General features: G+C 36.0%; 1 long non-coding RNA gene across 1 annotated transcript in view; it reads left to right on the forward strand.

Annotated features, from left to right (window-relative positions):
• Window positions 1–310: 310 nt before the first annotated feature.
• Window positions 311–15,264, forward strand: part of LOC131411129 (uncharacterized) — a 48,397-nt gene continuing 33,443 nt past the window's right edge. The window contains exon 1 of the long non-coding RNA XR_009221500.1: window positions 311–349. This is a non-coding gene — a long non-coding RNA (uncharacterized LOC131411129). The remainder of the gene's footprint in view (window positions 350–15,264) is intronic.

Raw genomic sequence — 15,264 nt, forward strand, 5'->3', positions numbered from 1 at the left:
TGTCAACTGGGGGCCCCTCAATTCCTAAAAGCCTCTTTCCAGTCCTTGCAAACAGAACTCCACATCTTAGAGCCAAGAAAGTCGGGTCTTATCTTTCTCACGCTTACAATCTCTCAGATTTCTTCTGCTCCATCTCTTCTGCCTAGAGCTGGAGAAAGTTCTCTGATTTTAAAGGCTCATGTAATTAGATTGGAGCTACCTGGATGATCCAGGCTAATCTCCCTATTTTAAGGTCTATAGCCTAAATTACATCTAAAAAGTCCCTTTTGCCATGTAATGTAATATATTCACAGGTCCCATGGATTAAGGCATGGACATTTCGGGGGCACCATTCTGTCAACCACAACAGGTAATCTATATTTGTTTTCTCTAACTCATATATTGCTAAAAGAATTTTTTTTTTTTTTTTGAATGAGCATTGGAGCATATGTCCAAAACAGCTATAATACTACAGAGTACGCGGGAGTGAAAGTAGCTATTAGTAAAGAATACACATAGTATCTCCACTATGTGTTCAACTTTTTAAAAAGTATTTCTGAGAAAAAGAGACAGCATTCCAATTAAAAAATAAAACTAGTTAAAACATTCAGAAAACATTCTCTTTGTAAAGAAAGAATGCCAAGTGGTTAATGGCATTGTAAGAAATTTTTCTAAAGGTCTTTCTCTCAAAGTAAAAACTTATTGAATTAACTTTTACAAATAGAGTTCAGTTTATTTTGACAAACATTTATTAAATACCCTAATTGATTGCAATGAAGAAGGGAAATATTAACATTTATAGACATTGCTTTTAATAAACTTACAATTTCCTTATAATATAAATAGTTAAAAGGAAGTCAAACAAAAAAACATTAGGGCCTTAATACCAAAGGATAAAATATTCACTTTATGCTTTTTAAATTTCCCTAAGCATTCCTTTCTCCTCATTAGAAGTGGATTTACCATCCTCGCCCCCTTTTTCTTATTACACTATTGGCCCTTCTCTGTAAAGCTAACAGCACAGAATCTTAGAGTCAACGAGACTTTAGATCTGGCAGGTCCAACCTCCTCAATTTACAGGGCATGACTGCACATTTTTTTAGCTTTTAAGTTCTTTAAAGAAAAAGTACCTAAGAACAAAAGATTTACCCAACCTAGTGAGAGTCAAGAGCTATGTAACACATTATTACATCTCTGAAAAAGTGATTTTAAAAGAACATGATCCCACTTCACAATTTCTGTATCAAAATACATGAGTTATGTCTGTGTCCCATGTTCCCTTAGTTATCCACGAAGCTTCTAAATTTCAAAACTTTGGGAAGATGTTATTGGATGAAGGTACCATATTCTTTAATTTTAATTCAGTGTATAAGGCAACATTTAATATACATTATGTTAATTTTAGTCTTAACAGGCTTCCATTTAATTAAGAAAATTAAGAGAAGTTGGGAAACTAAGAAAATTGAGAAAGCAATTCTTCCTTATGTTTCTGTACATTTTATAGAATATTTAGCTTCTCTGGACCCCACTCAATAAACATCACTATGCAAAAAATGCATATGCATTTTTGCGAAATGCAAAGAAAGAAATAGTGACCTATATATTTTTCTGAGTTCACAGGTGGATGGATACTAATAATATCAATTGAGAATGACTGGAAAGGAATCAGTCTATGTTTTACTACTAACAATTTAGAATATTTTGTCTGAACAGAGAAAAATCTAACTAATTCCAATGTTTATTTAAATATGTCACTGGGGACAGAAACTAATAAATAAGATTAAAGTGGGTGCATGTGACTATTATTGCGAATCCAGGTTTTCAGCTGGGCAAAACACTTTGCTTAAAGCTGCAATGTGACTACAGAACAGTAATTCCCCATTCCAGAAACATACTTCAAGAATGCCAATTATGGCAGCCTAGATATTATTATGATGTTCTTTTTTATCTACTCTTTTCATATAAATTAACAGTGAGGACAGAGCTGAAGTTTCTAGAAATGAGATAATTAGTTCAGTTTTTTTAAGGTGAGCATATATGATTTTTAGTTTCTTGGCTTTTATTCACATCAAGTAGGTGCTTGCTCACTTGACAGATAGTTCTAGCATAGCAGCCTATTCACCACACATGATTTTGAGAATCAAGATTCAAGATCATAATGAAATCAATCACAAGGCTGCCTTTCTACTGAACCACCAAGCTGATAGCCTAGGGCAAATAAAATCCTAGTAAATGGATTGATTTCAGAGCTGGTCTAAAGGCCAAGTTAGCAGGTGGTAGTTTTTTGTTTTGTCTTGTTTTGTTTTGTTTTGTTCTCAGCTGCAAGATTAAAAGTTTATTGGGGCTGGTGGCAGCCAGGTTATTATAGTACCTGATTGTTCTTACAATTGTTTTCGCTTTGTGTGCATGTGTGTGGGCACACACGTGTGTGTGTGCAGAATATTTTTAAGATCAATTTTCTTTAAGACTTAAGTCTCCAGCTTAAAGATCATTTTTCTTAACGGAAATGAAAGACCCTGAAAGTCTGCTTCGTCAGTCACGTCTCAACAAAACAGTATCTAGAAAGAGTTCTTTTTTCAATCATCAAATAAAAATAAACAAACACAACAAAACAATTTTCATTGGCATTTTTTACAAATCCCAGTCCATTCTAATGCCTCTTTCTTCTTAACATTATTCTCTGGAGTTCATGTAAATCTTTGGATAAATCTTTTTACTTCTCCATGAATCTTCCTTTTTTTAAGTCTCATTAAAAAAAAAACCACGCTCACCTAAAAACCTCTTTCCTTTCCTTCTCATTTGCATTAATGTTGTCAAGATTAATTTAAAAAACCCTACATACTCCATGAGTCACAATGTAAAAGGACTTTTATTTTTAGCTTAATTCCATCCAACAAGAAAAAAACTGGTGGTTGACAGGGAAGTCATAAGAGATTTTAGTGTTTGAATGAAGCTTTGATATTATCTAGTTGAATCCATGCATTTTACACATAAGAATATGAGTTCAGAGATTAAATAACTTGTATAAAATTACATAGATAGCATGTGGACTTATGCACAGCTTTTTAATTCAACATTTAATGTTATTTCTGATGAAAAAATTGTTATGATTGAGTCTCTAATAGGGATAGAAGGAAATATTAGCTACAGTCAGAATTTAGAAAATCATATTTTACAAACTTAAGAAAACATATATAAATAGAAAGATCTTATGTCTGCAGATAAAAGTAAATATGCAACCATTAGGTTGTCATTCACAAAAATTGGGGGAGAAAATTAAAGAATTTTATAAAATGGGGAAAGAGATTAAGTGTACCAGTTTGAAAAAAAGAAAGAGAGAGAGAGAGAAACCAACATGGTTTGGCAATTCAATAAAAACAAGTTTGAAGATCTATAGATCTATTACAGAAGTAATTCCACAAAATCTGGCTATCCTTAAGATCTTCCTATGTAGACACAGTTTGATATAATTTTCCAGGCCGGGATTATGTCTTTAAAGCACTTAAACTGAACTAGACAATTTCATACACTTGCAAACTTGATGAAACGGAATTCCCATTTGCTTCTCATTACCTGTGACATGAGCATATACAGCTACAGGATGTCTATTGTAATTATAATTAGGGTTTAAAAAACAAACCAGAAAAATTTCCATGCTAACTAAGAAATGCAGAAAAACCACATGCCACAAAATTTGAGATGTTTATCATTTTAAAAACAAAATTACATTGAAAGTTCAATCGAAAAACCTATGTTTGAGACAAAGATTAGTCCAAAATTAAGAGAAAGAGCCCTCTTTAGAAACCAACTAAGCAGGTCATAAAGTGGTTTTAGATCATACATAGATTCCAGTATGATCTTTAAGAATCTCATCAGAACCCAAAAGCTACATAAAGTGGGGAAGCCATGGGAAATTTACTCCAAGTTTATGGTTTACTTGGGCAGCTACACGAGAGAAAACTGGAGCACAGCTATAGCTCATTTTGAACTAGGAAAACTGAGCCAGGCAAATAATGAGATCATTGTTTCACCTAATTGGTGTATCCGTGACAAACAAATAAGAAAGATGTTAAAAATCAGGACTGACTGATTTCAGCTCTGACTCATTCTTTGATCATCTGCAGGTTAATGGATATCTGGATTAACCAAGTGTAACCCAGTAAATATAAACATTATTTTGGTTTCTGTGATTGAAGCGAAGTATTGGAATAAGGATCTGAAAATCTCAGCCTGTATTCCAAATTCTCATACTGAACTATTTATAGACAAACAGAGAAAATTTACCAACTGTATGAAAAAAAAAAGTTTTCAGATGAAAGGGCCACTCTGAAGTCTCTAAATGTATAAAAAACCAGTGGAAAGATAGAAGAAAGCTTCTATGACCTGAAGAAACTCTTATATCTTCAGATCAATAGTGTTCAACTAATGCAAGAAAAATATAATAAATAAATTAACAAATCCATTCATGTACTCATTCATTCAACAAATATCCTAGATGTTGAAAATATGTCAGTGAACAAAATAGATCAAATTTCCTACCCTCATGGAGCTTAAATCCTAGTAAAGGCAGATACAATGTATTAGTAAATTACATTTTAGAAGATAATAAGTGCTAAGGAGAAAAATAAATAAGTAAGGAAAAGGCTGGAAGGAAAAAGGTTGGTTTGAACTTTTAAATAATATGGTCAAGGAAGATCTTAAAAATGCAATATAGGGGCTAAGGCTAAAAAATGTGATGGAGGGGCCCTGTAATACCTAGGGGAAAGTATTCCATTATAAACATATAAACATAACCTGTGTTTCATTTCAAAATATATAATCCTATCTCAAGGTTTTTAATGTCAATGAAAGATAAAGAAAATTATAGATAAACACAGGCAGAAAAGCAGAATTCCTAACAAAGGGTAATGCAAAACATCAAACTCCCTTCTCAAGAACAAATAACAGAATACCATAGAACAATATTTACCAAGTCTAGAGGAGAAAAAGTTTGTGGCAAAAATTCTAACTGAGCCAAGAGTGCCATTCATGTTTGACAATACCTGAAAGTCATTTTTGCTCATGGTTGAGTTCAGAAATTATCCGATTTAATATATTATTTAAAACATACCAAATATATATTGAAGAACAGAGATTGGAAGTTGAATCTAATGAAAGATCTTAAGAAAGGAAAACTTATAGTTTGAGGGAAAAAGAAAAACTTTTGTAAAAGTTTGAAAAAATGTTTCATTTTTTGACTAAATAACCATTGTGAATACAGTTATATAACAATGTCAATGTCAAATGATTTTTAAAGGTAAAAAAGGTTTATTTCTGTTGTCACTGGGTTCTCTGGTGGCACTTATTTATGGGTAATATTTCCTTATGTTCCTGATGATCACTGTCTTTGTTAGACTTTGTATTTGAAGAAAGAACCATATTTTTTGAATAATTAATTGCTTATTTTAGTAATATCTGGCTTCAAATAGTAATTTCATTAAATCCTATTTGGTATAATACGTGACTACCAGTCTTTGCCTCCTTAACCAAATTTAATGCTTGAGATTGCTTGGACCACACAGATAATTTAAAGTCCAAATGACAGGAAGCTAGAATGCTAATCCTTGCAAGGATTACTTTACCCTCTTTGTCTTACCCTTACTCTATGCATAAACATACACAACACACACACACAACTATACATACATACATATATACATGTACATGTATATATATCTATTGTCCTGGTACCAAATTACTACAAATTTAGTAGATTAAAAAGTACACAAATTTGGGGCCAGCCCAGTGGTGTAGCAGTTAGGTTTGCACACTCTGCTTTGGCAGCCCAGGGATCCCAGGTTTGGATCCTGGGCGTGGACCTATGCCCTGCTCATCAAGCCACGCTGAGGCTGTGTCCCACATAGAGCAACTAGAAGGATGTACAACTGTGACATGTAACTATCTACTGGGGCTTTGAGGAGGAAAAAAAGGAAAATGGAGGAAGATTGGCAACAGATGTTAGCTCAGGGCCAATCTTCCTCAAAAAAACAAATTATAAGAACAAGAAAGTTCATGGGAAAGAATTTCTATTAAGAAAAAAAACATCAACACCAAGTTATTATCTTACAGTTCTTGAGAACAGAACTCTAAAATGCATCTGCAGAGATGCATTCCCGCTGGAGGCTTTAGGGGAGAGTCCATTTCCTGCATTTTTCTAGTTTCTAGAGGCTGTCTGTATTCCTTGGCTTCTGGCTCTCTCTTCCATATTCAAAGCCAGCAGCAGAGCATCTTCAAACTCTCCGACTTTGCTTCCCTTATCATACCTCCTTCTCTGATTGACACTCATGCCTCCCTTTACAGGGACCCTTGTGATTACAATGGGCCCATCCAGATAATCCACATTATGCAGGAAAATCAAGATCCTTAATTCAGTTATAGCTACAAAGCACTTTTGCCAGGTAAATTAATATATATTCACAGGTTATGGGGATTAGGACATGAACATTTTGGGACTGTTATTCAGCCGTGTGTGTGTGTGTGTGTGTGTGCGTGTATCAAGCCATCCTGGTTGCAGTGCAAAAATGCATCAAATTCCCTTTTTTTTGTTGTTATTGGGCTATAACCTATTTTACAGATTAAAAATCATGTGACCGTTAATTTCCTGTTATCTTGGGAAGAACTGCCACTAGAAAATGCATATGGACAATTTCTCAATGCATATAGACAATTAGCTATTCTATATAGAATGCAACAATTTACAAATTTCCATACCCGGGTTAAGATAGATACATACAATACCCCAACTTTTACCTTTAAAACAAGTAAAAACAGATCTATGTAATGCAAATCACTGGCAGTTTAGGGAAGAATTTATCTGAAACAGAAGATATAAAAATTTCAGAATGGATTTTAGGCTTTTCTTAGCTTTTAGAACCTTCCAAATCCCCTCCTAGTATGCAGAAAGTGCTCCTTGAGCAATTTCAACTTCTGAGGTGATTTCACCCAAGAGAAGTTTGGGGAGATTTTTGCCTGCAGGCATTAAAAGCACTAAATCCTGTAATACAAAATACCACCTATGCTTTTGAGCTTCCCACCACTGTATTCAGGAAGCTCTCTCTTTGAGTAGCATTCTAAAATAACTTTAGGCAGGACGAGATTTTTTTTTTTTTTTTTTGGTGAGGAGATCAGCCCTGTGCTAACATCCGCCAATCCTCCTCTTTTTTTTGCTGAGGAAGACGGCCCTGGGCTAACATCTGTGCCCATCTTCCTCCACGTTATATGGGACGCCGCCACAGCATGGCTTGCCAAGCAGTGCGTTGGTGCGCGCCCGGGATCCGAACCAGCGAACCCCGGGCCGCCGCAGCGGAGCGCGAGCACTTAACCGCTTGCGCCACCGGGCCGGCCCCAGGATGAGATATTTTAACACATATAGAAATTGCTGTTTTGAAAAGCTTTCGAAAGCAACTAACTCTAATTACCAACACCAGCAAAGTAAATACTACGTATAATCATGGAGATGATCTGTGAAAGGGAACAGTCCTAAGACAAATACTACTGTCACACAAGGGAGATGCAGATGAGAAGGCACAGGAAGCTATGGTTTAGTTGGGTATCCTCAAACACATGAAGGGAATTACTGGCATCATCAGGATTGGTGGTGATATTACAGATCACTTTCCTGAATGACAATTTCAGACAACCATGAGCTAGAACCTGAGAGCTTGACAGCTCTCTGCAGGCATGTCTCGTGAGTTGTAGAGAAGGGATACTACAGCAATCGCCTGCATTGTGAGGGCAACGCTGCTGCATTCTGTACATCATCATGGGCTGATGGTGATCAGTAGAGGTTGGGGTGCAGGTGCTGGAGGAAAAATAAAATTTAAAAAATGCATGCTGATCAAACAGTATGTCTGCATTACAGGCGCCTTTGAGGGGAAGGCAGAAGATTAGAAAATAGTAGTTAGAAATGAATAAATGCGTACCTGTAGATTTTTCTTTATATATGGCAAAAGGAATCTTACATTTCTTTTTACTTTTTGTAGAACACAAGAGGGAAGAAAGCTCAAGGGCAAGCAGAATAAATGAGAAAAATGAAATGACAGAAAGAATTAAGTCTCAAGTGGCTTGGCTAAGCAAATTTAAAAGCCTGGCTGTGTTCTTAAAGAAAAAACAAAAAATTTAGGTTTGTTTTCTTTCCTTGGGATTTTGGTCAGTACTTGTTATTTATTTTCTACTATTGAGCACAGTTTTTGTTTGTTTATTTTTGTTTTCATTTAAACCAGCGAATCCTTTTAGAGGCACTCTATGGGGACTTACATTCATATGTCCCATGGGGCACAGATGACTTTTTTCCTAGAGCATATTGGCAGAGATGACAAGCATTTTCTTTTTCTTTAGGTCACTTAATAGCTACCTTGTAGAACTAGATAGTTCTTCACACGTTGTTTGGCTCTCACAATGTCATATAGTTACACATGAAATGATCTGGATCAGTCTCTAAGAAAAGTGGCTGTCAAATTACATTCTCCTAAGATGTTTCTTATTCGTTTTACAGTTTTTGCCCTCAATTTTTATCACAACCTTTTCTAGTACTGGTAAGTGTGGACATGAGAGTAATCTGACTTCCTACTCATATGCATATCATCCTGACACCTGATTTTCCTAGGGGGATTCCAGATTGCACAAAGCTGCCATGTTATTATAGTCCTTCCTGAAAGATTGCCTGAAGTGATGTCACAACATCAGACACTCAGCTCTAGTTGACACTGAAACATCACTTACAGAAAATGGTTGCTTTGGGCATATTTTTATTTGAGCTGTGACAACTCCATCTAATCATCTAAACGACATACCTGTAGAAATAACATTAATCAATATCTTATTCTATTACTCTTTCTATTTATTTAATTATTCATTACCTATACAGTTTTTTACTTCATTTTTCAGATTGCCACTTTTCGTATTTATACTGAAAATTGGTACAGAATGATTTCATTCTTTATCTTTAATAGCAGAATAATAAAGAATCTTCATTTTCAAGATCAATACAACTACCACGTGAGAGAATTTTGAAAGCTTCCTATACTACTATAATCAATGATCAAAAATAAATGTTTGCAAGAGCAATATACAGGATTAAATAGGAAATTTTAGAGAAGACAAATCAAGACAGATGAAGTGAAATAAAATTTTAAAATTAGCACATTTATTTATATACTGAGGTAATTGCATTTACATCTCTTGTCATTACTATAAAAATACAAGGAAAGTCAAGGCAACACTCATGAATTATTGGTCTCCCAAACCATTTCTTTTTTTTTTTTTTTTTGTGAGGGAGATCAGCCCTGAGCTAACATCCGTGCTAATCCTCCCCTTTTTTTGCTGAGGAAGACCGGCTCTGAGCTAACATCCACTGCCAATCCTCCTCCTTTTTTTCCCCAAAGCCCCAGTAGATAGTTGTATGTCATAGCTGCACATCCTTCTAGTTACTGCATGTGGGACACGGCCTCAGCATGGCCGGAGAAGCGGTGCGTCAGTGCGCGCCCGGGATCTGAACCCGGGCCGCCAGCAGCGGAGCGCGCGCACTTAACAGCCAAGCCACAGGGCCGGTCCTGCTAAACCATTTCTTACCAACTTTGTCTTTGTTTCCTTCAAAAGATATTTTTCAATGACTCTGAAGTGTACAGCTGTACCAGTTCTTACCAAAAAAATTTTGAGAATATGCCATTCAATATTGTTTCTTGTGATTGTATTATATATCTTCTAGGTGAAAAGCCCTTGACCACATTATTCTAAGAAAGAGAAAAAAAATTTCTGACACCGTTATCACTATCTCTCTTTCTGACAGTCCCAATAGAGCCTCAAACTGCTGCCTGATTTTCCCTCTTGACAGCAAGCCAAGACAGCCACCAATTCAAATGACAGATAGGGGGGTTGGGGGGGTGGAGAAGAAGAGTGAAAGACTAGGCTTAAATAGCAGCTTGAAAATATTTCTCATAGCATAAAATACAATATGTCATAGATCAAAGCAACGTATTCTAAATGTTTTGGCTAAAATACCTAATTCTAGTCAACCCTAGACTAATTCTAATTATTATTCCTCCCTCTTACCTCAGATCATTCTTCTTCCACAGTTGTATAGAATTCTACACATTATCATTTGACATTACAGATATTGTTACTTCATTTCAGAAAAAAATAAATTATAGAATGTCCTAAAATTTGTACCCTAAAATGAAATTTTAATTTATGGAGGTGACTGAGTGATGACATTGAGAGGTCAATGCCATTGAAAGAAGATTTTTATTTAATATTCACATTTCCTGAGAAAGGGGAGCAAACTACACAGTACAGGGCCACACAAGGATGCGCCAGGTTTGGTCTGGAGGCAGAAGCAGGAGTGAGGGGAAACCCAGGCCAAAGCTTTTATGAGGGTTTCCATGGAAATGCAAGCCAGGGCAGGGTATACAGCTTGGGACTGAATAATTTGAATATAATAATATCATAATAGTTTGAATAATTCTGCCAACTTTGGGCTATAAAAGTGGTCTCTAGCTACCTGGTACCTGGCCCTGGGATGATTTAGAGTAGAGGATATATTGACTTGGTGTGTAAGACCTAGATAAGGAGATAAATGGGGTTATAGACTCAGGATTATTGGTTTGCATAGAAAAGGATTGCTTGTAGGCAAGTTGTTACTATCTTTAGGAATTAGCTAGCCCTGGGAGGGGCAGTCTGTCTGTAAGGCCTCCAAATGCCAGGGCATCAAGAATTCAGAAAACATAGTTAATATAATTGGTCCTGTGATGAATGGATGCCAAATAGACAAATACTGAATCTAAGGAATTACAGAACACTGGGATTTGTAAAAAATCAGATATTGAAAAGATCACTGTGAAAGGCAGGTTTTTGATTGGTTAAGACAGCCAAATTTGCTGGTTCCTCCAGTGATAAAATTTCAGTGTAATACCAGGCAAAATAAGAAATTTTTTCTTTTTCATACTTAAAAGCGGCACAAGTGAAAGAAGAAAGTACGTGACCTAAAAGCATTTGCCTATATTAAATGGTGACAACTGGAAAACATATGTATTTCACTTCATAAGTACATTCAATAAAGCCGTGGATGCAGTCACACTCATTTACAGGCCTTAAAAAAGAATAATACTGTACAAACAAAAACCTTTATACCAATCTCTGAGATTAGAACTGCTAATACACCTTGGTGAAAATTGTTTTTATTTGTTAATAATGTGATAATGATTTATAAAGTACTGATCCCCTCTGCTTTCTGTTTTTCTGGTGTCAGGCCTGCAGATATCTGCACATGCCCATTGGTTCTTGTTTCTTCTCTTCCATTTTAGAAAAACTGGTAGACCTTCATTCCAAAGCAACCTCCACTATCTATGCTCTGATCTCATCAGGATTTTTCTCCGGTGATAATTCTCCCTCTGAGTCTCGTGTATTATTCATATACTCTACAAATATTTATTCAGCACCTATTGTGTTATTGGCTCCATCCAGGCTTTGGGGACATGGCATCTGTAGTCATTTGAATCGTAGTCCCCCAAAAGATATGTCCACTAAGAGCCTGTATATGTGACCTTATTTGGAAAAAATGTCCTTACAGATATAATTAAATTAAGAATCTCAAAATGAAATTCTCCTAGATTACCAGGATGGGCCTTAAATCTAATAACAATTCTTTTTATAAGAAGAGGGGAAGACACAAACAGTGGAGAAGACGACCCAGAAGGGAAAACCAAATGAAGGAGACAGAGATGGGAGTTATGCTGCTATAAAATGAGGAACACTGGAGCTAGAAGAGGCAAAGGAGGATTCTTTTCAAGGGCCTTTGGAAGGAGTGTGGCGCTGCCAACAACTTGATTTCAGACTTCTGGCTTCCAAAATTCTGAGGGAATAAATTTGTGTTTTTTAAGCCGCCAAGTTTGTGGTAATTTGTTTCAGCAGCCATAGGAAACTAATACAGCGTTGAATAACTGTCGTAGAGATCATATGTAATAGCCTAATGATATACAAGAGAAGATAAGAGTTTGATGTGTTGAGATATGGGAAGTGCAGGATATCATGAATATTAATCTCTACATTTGTTGTTTAATTCCATGCCTATATATATTATCAACTATTTTTATCATAAAATTAAAACATAATAATTATTATTATAAACGAATAATATCAGTAACAAATAGTACAAAATTATCAATATTCTTGGAGAGAAATAAAGGTAAAGAGTTCTTATGTATCTATTTTATATCCCCAGTTTCTCTGCATAGGCTGGTACTACTTAGCACAGCACCTGTATTGGTCCCTGGGGCTGCTGTAACAATGTACAACAAATGGAGTGACTTAAACAAAAGAACTGTGTTATGTCAGTTCTACAAGGTGTTTGTCAGGGCCGTGCTCTCTCTAAAGGCACTAGGGAAAGATCTGGTCTACGCCTCTTACCTAGTTTTGGGTAGTTCCTTGGCTTGTGGCAGCGTAATTCCAGTCTTCACATAGCATTCTTCCTGTGTCTGTACCTGGGTCCAAATATGGCCTATTTATAGGAAACCTGTCATATTGGATTAGGCTTCACCCTAATGACCTCATTGTAATTTGATCATCTGCAAAGACCCTCTTTCCAAAAAAAGTCACATTCACAGGTACTGGGGGTATTAGGACTTCAATGTCTTTTTGAGGAACATAATTCATCCCATACCAGTGCCCAAATCAATAATTGTAATTGAGTTGTAAACAGTCCTTGTCCAATGACAAGGAAAGAAGATGATAAAGACATTTTGGAGAAGTGAAAAGATATTGAGTAAGAATGTAATTTCGGTTTAGGTAGAGTTTTCAACGTACAAAAATATTGTCGCTGTGTAGCATAAACAGCAGAATAACATATTTACACAAAGTAACTCCTCTATTTTCTATGACTGAGCTAGTTTTGCCTCTTGAGCTTCTGATCCAAGAGTGTAGCTGACTGGAAGAGAAGAGGGAAACTGAAGATTTACAAGGTTGTGAATTAGGGGTATCTTTGATTTAAGACAGGCTCATTTGGGTGATGCTGTCTTCCAGAAGCATTCACTCTGTCTCCAGTTTCCTTCCTCTTCCCTATGCTCCTCCCAAGATCTGAGAAATGTGGGGTAGAGTTCCAACACCTGTGGCAGAAGGTAGGGGAGAGAAGGACCTAAAATTAGTGTGCTGGCTAATCTCTGGTACCTGCTGCAGCTTGACTGGTCTGGCCTGCAAGTGTGTCCACTGATGAAGATTGCAGTTGTTGAAATCGGCATGTATTCTTTTCACTGAATGCAGGACAGTGGTCTTTCCTGTGACTTGTCTCCGTATTTGCCCTTGTTGGTGCCACAGACTTCTCTGAAGCTAGCCGCGTTCTCCATCCAGCCTTTAGCTAGTTTATCTCATCATGGCATCTGTCACTACAGCAAACCTTGGCAGGTCTTCAGGCTCTCAACTTAGCCAAATCTTGTCTCTATTGTGGGCCATGTAGAAATTTCTCACTCCTTTCCTGCCAAATGAGGGCTAAGGGGTCAAAGAGAGCAAATTCAGGCCCTTTGTGGCCCTGCATAGTTCAGTGCCATTATTTACTATGCTGCAGCTTTCCTACGTTTGCGTGAAACCAGCCTGCACAATGTTATCCACCTAGAATTCTAAACAGGGAAAGGAGCACAAATCCTTTTTGGCTTTTGCTCTGTATACTCAGTTCTGCCCCATCCCCCTGAGGATTTAGCTAATAGAGGCATTGTGACTTTGGCATTCTGCTGTCCCTCCTCATTTATCTTCTTCCCAAGCGTACCAGTAAAGAAGTGGTGGTATTTCTTTTACTCTGCTTGTCGGCTAAAATGCCTCTTAGACTGAGTAGTATTCCATTGTGTATATATACCACAGCTTAAGGAACGATGAAATCCAGCCATTTGTGACAACATGGATGGACATTGAGGATATAATGCAAAGTGAAATAAGTCAGAGGGAGAAGGTCAAATACCGTATGATTTCCTTCATTAAGTAGTAGATAATAACAACAATAAACAAACACATAGGGACAGAGATTGGATTGGTGGTTAGCAGAGGGGAAGAGGGGAGGGAGGAGGGTGAAAGGGATAATTCGGTACATGTGTGTGGTGATGGGTTGTAATTAGTATTTTGGTGGTGAACATGATGTAATCTATGCAGAAATAGAAGTACAATGATGTACACCTGAAATTTTTACAATGTTATAAACCAGTGTTACTGCAATAAACAAAAAATTAAAAAAAACAAAAATAAATAAAATAAAATAAAATGCCTCTTAGATTATATCCTCTTTCTCTGAATGTGAGTTAATGCCATGGCCTAGTCATAATTGATAGTATTGTTTACACACTAAGGAATTAATTCTACATCTGTTTTCATGAAAGTTCACTCTTGATATGGAAGAATCTGGAAACTTCAAACTAGGGATTATCAAAGATAAAAGTACGTCGGTTTGATCCTCTAGAATGTATTATTCCCATTACTTCCAAATAACGCCAAAGTTAGTGGCATAGATAAAAGCATATTTATTTTCCTTAAAAAATTATCTCATGTTTATAATATTCATCCCTGCATTTTTCTCGCCTTGCTTCTACTCTTGCTTCTTTCCCTTTCACATGTGTTTGTTGAACATATATCAAGAGATTCTTATAAGCCAGGTACTGGACTAGATACTGAGGACACAAAATAAATAAAGCATATCATACACCCTCAGATATTTCATGGCTGGTGTGAGAGTTAGACACATGATATTTTAATTAAATTATATTTCAGTTTGGTTAAGTATCTATATTTAGTCACCTAATAGTCATATATATTCACCTAATCTATTCACCTTGGATATTGGCTGATTTAATCTCTTTGTTTTTCAGGTTTGGAAAAATGTGTTTGCATCAGGAAAATAAGCTATATAAATTAATTAACTAAGAAAAGATAATTAGCAGCACACAAAACAAGACTTGTTTCTCTTGAATTATAATCTAATTTTTTTCCATAATGTTGCACTTACTCTAACAATATGTGAGGTCTCTGTGTGCCATACATATATATATGATATATATGATATAGGCACTATTTAATTAAATAATCGTTTTGCCTAGAAGACCTGAGATGATTCTGGTTAAGATAATTTGAAATATTTCAACACAAAATCAACTAAAGTACTTGCAGAAGTGTGATATGATGAATAATGAAAAAAACAACTCATTACCATTTGGTAAATGCCATTGGAAAGCAGCTACTGATAACATATATGTTATAGTCTCTCTTATTGATATAATG

Source organism: Diceros bicornis, chromosome 11 (genome assembly GCF_020826845.1).
Source record: "Diceros bicornis minor isolate mBicDic1 chromosome 11, mDicBic1.mat.cur, whole genome shotgun sequence".
Classification (NCBI taxonomy): domain Eukaryota; kingdom Metazoa; phylum Chordata; class Mammalia; order Perissodactyla; family Rhinocerotidae; genus Diceros; species Diceros bicornis.